This window comes from Pelecanus crispus, chromosome 1, assembly GCF_030463565.1.
Source record: "Pelecanus crispus isolate bPelCri1 chromosome 1, bPelCri1.pri, whole genome shotgun sequence".
In the NCBI taxonomy this organism is placed as follows: domain Eukaryota; kingdom Metazoa; phylum Chordata; class Aves; order Pelecaniformes; family Pelecanidae; genus Pelecanus; species Pelecanus crispus.
Window position 1 is genome coordinate 195,782,882 of NC_134643.1, and position 9,080 is coordinate 195,791,961.

At 43.8% G+C, this 9,080-nt stretch overlaps 1 protein-coding gene across 1 annotated transcript in view; it reads right to left on the reverse strand.

Moving 5' to 3' along the window:
* CAB39L (calcium binding protein 39 like) overlaps positions 1-5,093 on the reverse strand; it is a 43,780-nt gene extending 38,687 nt beyond the window's left edge. The window contains exon 1 of the mRNA XM_075719091.1: positions 5,056-5,093. The gene's annotated coding sequence lies outside the window, so the exon portion shown is untranslated. The remainder of the gene's footprint in view (positions 1-5,055) is intronic.
* Positions 5,094-9,080: the final 3,987 nt, after the last annotated feature.

Here is a 9,080-nt window from a genome sequence, read left to right on the forward strand (position 1 = left end):
AGTATCATTACCTGAGCAACTGGATGGCCTCAAGGGCTGAGATAATAAAAATGGGATAAAAATTAAGAGTAGAAAGTATCAGAAAATGGTGAACGGGAGAAGAGACAGAGAGGTGGTAGATGCCCCATCCCTGGAAACATTCAAGGTCAAGGTTGGACAGGGCTCTGAGCAACCTGATCTAGTTGAAGATGTCTCTGCTTATTGTGGGGGGGTGGACTAGATGACCTTTAAAGGTCCCTTCCAACCCAACACATTCTATGATTCTATGAATATCTGCTTCAAGCTGAGGACTTACCATGAGAAATGACAAAGACAGATACCTGGTGACTATACTGGTATTTTACAGACAGGAGAAAGACAAACACAAATGCATGATGAATTAAGAAAGTAACCAGTAGCAAAACAAAGGTATGCATGTCTTTGTACAAAATCTTGATGGAACTTCATATGGAACATTGTACAAAATCCTGAACACCCACAGTCAAGCAAAATCAACAGAGATTAGAGGGGGTGCAAAGAAGGGCCATAGGCTGGCCAGAAAAATGGGAAAACCAGCATGTCTAGGATGCTAAAAATACTCACCTTGGTAAGCTTAGAATAAAACTACAGGGAAGCCCAAGTAGTTATTTCAGCTCAAATAACAATAACACTTTATTTATGCAGAAGCAAATGGCTATAAACTGCTGATGAATAACCTTAAGCCGAAAATGTAAAGGTTTCCAACCATTGGAGCTTTGAGATTTTGAAATTACCTACTCTACCAGGCACACTACAGAGCATCTGTTCATAAATTTTGACACTGCGCTCTGACAGCAAGGGACAGGGCTGAATAAGCCCCTTTCTTTCCTACTTTCTAGGAAAACTTTTTCCATCTAATGGTTATTCAACAGCATATGTTGTTATAACATCAGAAACACATTGTGGACACTCTTGAATTTTTAACGGGGGACCAGCCAACTTCTGAAACATATAGTTGTGACGATGTTATTTCACTAGTGCTCTTGTGAGGAGCTTATGAGACGGAGGAAAGAAACAGCTGTATCTCACTGGACCGACTCCCAACCTTGGAGGCTGTCTCTCCTGATCACATGGGGAACGCCCCAGCAGCACTGTAGCAGGAATGGTGGTTTCCAAAGACTGCTGTTTGAACAGCAGTGTGAGCCATCAGTGTGAACAGGATGTTTCAGCCGCCAGACCCGGAGTCTCCAGTGAATTTTACGAGCCCTACTTTTACAAAAATACTTTCAGGGAATATAATTCTGTGCTTGTTTGGGAGAAAAAAATGGCACTGATTTTATTTTAGGTAAGTGACAGAAACACCAAAAGGCAATTTTAAAGCACCATTTTTGAAATGTTTGGCTGTTTCTGTTCAAGTCAGAAAAAAAGAAAAAAAAATATATCACACAGACTAAAGCAGTGAGTTGAATCCAGAGGTGGATGAGGTTTGCAAGATGTGAGTATTAGGGTATTCTGTAGCCTGTCAAAGGTAACATACTCAGGGCATGCCTTCCCTCAGAGGCCTCCAACTCTGCAAACATATAACCAAGATGGAAAACATACTTCCAAAAAAAACCTATATACCTGCTGTTACTCTGCCCCCTCTCCAAAGGGAGAAGCAGAAGCACAGAAGATTAAGAAGACTTACCCAAGGCCACAGAAAAAAATCAGTGGCTGTGTCAGGAATGAAACCTACATCATTTGACACCAAAGCTTATACTTTATCAGTCTTCAAAATATCTCTTCTGCCAGTTTATCTGCTCATAAAGGGAATGCACTAAAAAAAATAGTGCAACTTGAGCTTTTTAATAGAACTATAAAGTACAGTAAGAGATCTAGCTCTGTTTATAGGCACCCTCCCCGATTTCTTTGCTCTTCATCATATACTTTCTCAAAGATTACAGCTCAGCTGAGCTTGTAAGCATGATGAAGGCAAAATGCAGACAGCAACATCACTCTGTTCACTGGCCCATCCCACTATGAAGTGACTCAGTTAAGCAGCTCGGTAACAAATGCTTCCACCTGCCCACAAAGGCAAGAATGGGACAGAGCACGTGAGCCCATCCATGTACTCTTTGCAGACGTTCCTCCAGACAAGCCATTTAGTCTTCAAAAATGAATGAGCAAAAAAATTTCCTTCCCTTCAAGTATCAGACATCCATCTTGTCTTAGTTCCTAACCTTCATCGACTTATTGATCAGAATCAAAACATTTCAATAACTCATAGTGGGTGAGAGCTTCTTGAATGGAAAAGACGACCTTTATTTTCCATTCACCACAGCGTGCCTAAGACCCATACATTTGGGGCCTGAATTAGCATACTTTCTTAATAATTTTGCCTAATTCAGTCTCTACATAATGGAAGAGATGCTTTATTCCTTCCTCATTTCTCCCTCCTGCTGTATTTGGGAAAGTTGTTGCAATTACAGAGTCACCTACTCAAACCAGGGTATGGAAGCCCCCATGTGTGATGATCACCTGGAGAAGTCCAATCCATCCTCCCCCATGCAGTCACCTCACATGACCCACATTTCATTCAATATGCAGAAGGAATCAAGGCTACACAACAAGTAACTTCTCTGCAAATCCTCAACAAATTGCAGATTTTAGAAGGTACATTGCAAATGAGACAAAAGATTAACAGAAGAGAGGACAGTTTTATGGTTAGGGTGAATGAATGCCATCTCTGCTTGGCAACAAAATTATTCCAAAAACTCAAGAATTTACTCATCATAAGCCTTGCTGTTAGCTACTTGGTGCATTACCTGGAATGAAGGTGGATATTGGCTGAAACTTCACACAAAACACTGCAGTTATGGCTACCATCGCCACAAACATCTTTTTTAGCAGATGGCAAGCATCCTGAAGTTCAGACATGGAAAATAAGTAGGCACCTCTGCCCTTATCTGATCACCTCTACAGAATGAGAATAATAATATCACATAGTTGTTTAATACTGTTATGAAACTGAAGGCATTCATGGTGATGCTCCACTCAAGTGCTCTATGGAAGCACTCAAAGAAATGAATAATGCCAGTTTCAATTAAGTGATTGAATGACCATTCAATAAAAAACAAAAAGCCTATATGATGTCTCAGCAAACACAGGAGATAAAATGAAACACTGAATAGCTTCTGGTCACTGAGGCCACATTTTGGCAAACGCTTTGTTCTGTGACAGTGCCACCTTGCTCCACATCTATTCACATCCCTACAGCCTGTGTTGGAGTGGTACAGCTGTTTGCAGGGCCATGTGGTGAGCCAGGTCAGGGAACCGACCCAGGTTGACAAACAATAGCCTGGTAGGGAGAACAAAGTCACACTGGTTTCCAGTCCAGTCTTACAAAGAGCTGTACCAGCACAAGAGGGGAAGAAGGGGATGAAGGGATGGTAGAAAGACAGGGCTGCTGGAGCAGATGCTACAGCTCAGGTGTTCACCAGCCAAACCCAGAATGAGGTAGTGATGAGGGGAAAGGGGGTGTAAATGTGTGACAGTACAAACTTAATGAAAGTATCCTGAGCAGGGTACAGACAAGAGACTACGTTGGCACACATAAATGCCAGACTTCAAGTTAGGAACCTTTTGAGTGTTTGACTTTGCTGCCTAGTGTCCTTTTACTGCAGCAAGTCCTGTGCTACCACATCTATTATTGTTATAAAATATTTATTACAAAGCCGCATTTGCACGCTGCAGTGCCAGGTAACATGCAGGTTCCAAAGCCGTGCAGAAGCGGTGTCCTGTGGCACCATACTCACAGCTGCATCAATCATCTCTTTGTCACAGGATTACCCAGGCTCTCCCACTCATGCTAATGAACTAGCTAGAAGTAGTAGGTTATTACTTTATGTTGAATAAAACTAGAAAGATAAGAAACCAGCGGTTTTACAGCCACCAAATTTGCAGGATTGGTGAGTCAAGAATATCTGGGATCCCTATTTCCATTTGTCACCATGGAGGTCTTTCAAACCTAAAAAATTAAGAATTCAATTCCACGCCTAACTGTAGTCCACAGCAAAACTCCCATAAGCTCAGTCATGCAGAAAGAGGTCTCTTAACTAATGTCTCTGAAGTGCACACAATTCTAACAGAACAGCCCTTAACAGCTTTTCATTTACTTAAGTAAAAGGGAAACCAAGCTAAATTTCCGTTTCTAGTAGTAATAATAACTATATAATAATAACGGAAACTGGTAATATAATTTAAATAACATAGGCAGCAGCCAGGAGGGAATAGGACTTCCTCTAAGCCCATTAGCAAGAAACATGAATACTATTTTTCCTTTTTGTTCAATATCACTGAAAGTTAGCTCTCTACACAGCATTCACTTGACCATGTCGTTAGCAAGCCTGCTGTGTTACTTTCAATAGCTTCATAACACATTAAAATAATTTGCTATAGCAGTAATTTCACTTTACTGCTAATATTAGTCCAAGAAAGAGTCTTTGCTCAGAAAAAAACCCCTTCCCTTAAGCTCAATGAAAGTTCTGCCTGATAACGACTTCATGAATAGCCCCTTCCACGAATTAGCATTTCAGGTTGATGAGACCTATTGACTATAAATAACGAGATGGTTAGTTTACGTACGCCGTTTCTTGTGACAGTTCACACACGCACTCATCTTCCCTTCATCTCTAACCATTTCCTGATGTCTTATGCAAGTGGCCACGCTCTCATTCCTCCGCATCTTAAGAGCCAGTCCGCAGCTGCAGGCAGTCAGCGGAGAGGAGCAAGAGAAATGATATATTGCAGATATTTTATTTTTGGAAACCACACTGTAAATAAAGCCATTTCCAGAGATATTCCATGGACACGGAGCGCTTGGTCGCGGAGCCAGCGCCTTATGTAACAGGAGGAGTATTGTTTAGGGTTGCCTGCTTTAAAAAGCCACTCCTGGTAACACAGTTTACAAAGCTATAAAAAGCTAACAGCATTAACTGTCGAGAACAAGCAGGCAAGCAGTTTGTTACAAAAAGGTTGGTGCTAACTGGAAAGAGAAAAGTTTTATTAAATCACTTAACTTTCTGTCACTCGGAGGACATCACCTGGGTTGACACTTACCGCGTGCGGAAAGGTGGGGGCTCCTAGGCAGCCCTGCGCAGCCCCATGGCCAGGTGCTGAAGACAGCTCTGCCGCCTCCCCGCAGCCCACGCCGCCAGCAGCCGCCTTCAGTTATCTTCCATTTAATTCCGTTTTCCGCCCCCACCCCCCGACGCCGGTTATCGACACGTGGCAGAGACAAGGGATCCGCGACTTGGCCTCCCGCTCTTCTTCTGCCAAGCGACCGTCAGCCTCTGGAAAAGCGTTAGCAGAACAGATCACTTGAACATGCACAGGCGCTCACAAGCAGCTGTAAATTTCCACTCCCCGCTGCCTGCGGCCGGACTCCCGGCCTCGCTCCGGCTCCTCGCTGTTCCTGCTCCGACTAGCTCCGTGGCTGGGTGTGCATCTTTCCCCACTGCCCTCCCCGCCTCCCACTCCCTCACTTGTCCTGCTGGCAGGCTCACACACCTCCCAAACTCCACGTCAGAGGAACGCGTGGAAAAGCAAAGGAAGAAGCGATCGCTCCGCTGAGAGATTTCTCCAGGGTTAAGGGAGGAGATGCGACGATTTCGCATCACTTCTGTAAGTTTCCATTCCCCTCCGAAGTCTGTCGGTGTAGGGGAGGCATCGCTGACGGGTCCTCGCACCATCACGTGGCGGAGGCTGCCGGAATTAAATTATTCACCTTGCTGTCCTGCTGAGAATGCAAATAAGGGAGCCCAACAGCGGGTTGTTGTTACAAGATAATAATAAAATCAACATGCTCACGCACCACATCTTTCAGCGGAGTCCTGCCCAGAGAAACCAAAGTTAAGCTGTTTCCTGCCTGGCTATATATTACAACATAAAGATCTGAATACTTTTCCACAATAATACTGGGGGGGAAACCCCACCCCCGCAATATACTCTCAGCAAAATTTAAATCCTCCTGAAGAAAAACATTAGCCTAAAGTATTTTTTCAAAGGCTAATGTGATGGCAAAAAAAAAATCATACAATTAAAGTATTCTGAAACAAGTACTACCAGCTATTATCAAGCACACAAATACAGAAAAATGCAATTAAAGGAATTTTTAATGCTTCACTTTTCTCCCTCAGCAGCTATTGCTCAGCAAGTGCCACATATTCCCAAAGGGAATGGCAAGTGCCTTTCCTCCCATCCCCCAGCTGTCTAACAGGCATTGAGAGCAGGGAAAGGAGGATGCTTTACCAGCCACCGTGGGCATGGCAGGATGGGATTTAAATCCCATCCTCACCCAGATCTCAGCTGAGCTCCAGCAGGGATGAGAGCCCAGCATGTATTTCTGCTGAGCTTACTGGCTCGGGGGGAGATTTCACCTCCTGTCCCCTCTTCCTCAGGGCAAAGCCCAGCCAAAGTCCTACATTATTAAAAATAATTCTGTATGCTACACTTGCCTGGGGAGCTACCCCGCCGCACACCGTCGCTACGGTTGCATCAGATCTTGATTTAGGGCTCACCTGCAGTAGCTATTCACAGCCCTACATTAAAGGCAACCATAAAAGCATGAGAAACCTCATTTCTGAGGAATACAGACGAAACAGCCACCTTTTAAAGGGCTAACATCCTTTGCTAGCGATCCCAGTTCCTAACCAAGGCAACCAGGAGTATCCCAAATCCTCACTTTCAAAAGCCAAGAATCAGCAACGTGCCCGTCCCTCCCAGGCTCAGAGAGGCAGAAGTCATCCCTGCTCCCTTAACCTCCCTGCATGTGCTCCTGCGTTTGCACGGGAGGTGCCAAGCCGACCTCAGACCAGCAGATTTGCGCTCTCGACGTATCTGTAAAGCACACCGTCACCTGTGCTTATGCTTTATCTACCAGATCATCAAGACACCTCAGCCCCATGTTTTTGGACTGCCCCAAACAGTACTGGGAACAGGTACTAGTGCTGCTCCCGCTGCACCCAAAAGTGCTGCAACAAGTGACACCAAGTGGCAATTTCTGCTCCAAACCCGTAGTGAAATATTCCTCCAGCACAGAATTAAAGGCTTCATGGTAGACACCCCTGGCCAGGTTTCCTCTCTAGGCCACCTCCAGAGAGAGCTCAGCGAGGGACGCTGTGGATGCCAAGCTTGGAGCGGGACGAGCCGCCCTCTGAAGTGGCATCTTTCTCCACAAAGCTTACTCAGCGGGCACACGGACAACCAGCACTGGCTGACGTTTCACGACATGAAGGACGCGGGAGGAAAAACTGGCACCAGGCATCATTTAATGGGCACCTTGCTCTGCCCCAGCTCGGTGGGGAGAGGGAAGGAGCACTGCGCCCTGCGGCACCATACACTCACTCTGGGGTTGGCCCTTTCTTTTTTATCGGATACCACGGTCTTTGGGTAAACGTCAGAGCAAAAGTCAAACAATAAAAACTCTGCCCTTGGGCTACTACTGAAGGCACCGGCTTTTCCTAAGGCAACATAAAAATCTAAGTATGCTACGTCATTAATTTCCACTGTGTGTTTTTAAGAGAATAACTTTTTTTCCTCTAACTCTCCCGAGGGAAATTATATCCTTTCCGTAGTGCATCCACCACCACTTCAACAGATAAAAAGACACCCTCTGTTGTCCCATGGAGTTCAATGTTGGTGAGTACTACCCTGCAGTTGAATAATCACAAAATATTGAACAATCACAAAAAAGCTGTTTTAGTTGCACACTAAGGGGCCCCACTGGATAACCTGTCTATCACTGAGTTCCCTGAAATACTCACAGACTGTTCTAAGTAAGCAGCCTTTTGGAAGCATAAGAAATTTACCTAGAAGATTACTATCCTCTGTTTCAGACTAAATATACCTGTTTTCCTGATTCTGAGGAATATATTTAATATGCATTCAATTTACAGTTCAACTCTTGCCAGTCTTCTACCTGAGGAAATACTTCTGGGCTTTAACAGGAGCCCTGTACACACCAGGAGAGCAAAACACGCCTGCCCCCAGCCCTGCATTGCAGCAGGAGAAAAAGTGCAAAGCAGAGTAGCTACAGGGGCAGGGGAAAAAATTTCTCTGCTATTCCAATACTCTGTTTCATCTTCAGTGCAGTTAATTCTCAGATGACAGGAAAAGGCCCTGAACCATCCAACAGGAATTAAGCCGTAATTACTTAGTGCTCTTACCTGTTTGGTTTTTATGTTGACAAGAGGTTATTAAATATTTCAAAAGAAATGTTTTCTTAAATTCTTAATTTGTAGCCATCTCAAATCTGGAGTGATGTAACTATAAATAGCCAACAACTCTTTATAGTCTCAAAGTACAAAAAAAAAAAAAAAATCTCTGTGTGCTGCTAAAGGACTCCAGCCTCCACATATTTAAATTCCATTATATTTGTTTCCTTTAAAGTGAGCAGAGTCCTCAGGGTAAAGCATGGTTAGAGTACTTTTGAGAAATGTTTGTCCTTGCTTTTGTAACTTAAAATCATTCCATCTAATAAAGACCAAAGGGAGAAAACCCCAGTTCATTATTCCTGCCCTTTCCATTTATTTTCTAAAGTGGAAAGGAGAAATTAGGGAACTTGAACAATGTGTGTGGTAGCAACAAATTACAGCAGCAGATGATAAACACACAGTACATATATATTAATTCTGCTCACTTAATCACCCACTTCCAGTCTGTCTACCTCCTCCGAGATGACTTCCAGCATTCCAAAGCCCTAAGCAGCCTCAGATGATGATTATAATAATAATAACAATAGTCCATCCTTCCTTCCCCCAAAATTGCTCAATGCCAAGGCCCCAGGCCATCAAAATTCAGTTCTTCACAGCGACAGGTTTAGTTGTGTAGTACTGGATACCAAGAGGAGAAACTTAGAACACTAAAAAGATTCCCCCACCCTCAAAACCTGAAAACTAAGGAACCCCCCCACACACATACAGATCTACTCTTACAGATCCCAAGATATCAACATAATGGCAATTTATCTGGGTGGAGGGGAACTAAAAGCAAATTACTTACATTGTCTACATCGTAAAGCTGTTACACTTTAACTCAAGGCATTTAGCTTTATGAGAAAGCAATATAAAAAGTGTGCCCAACAA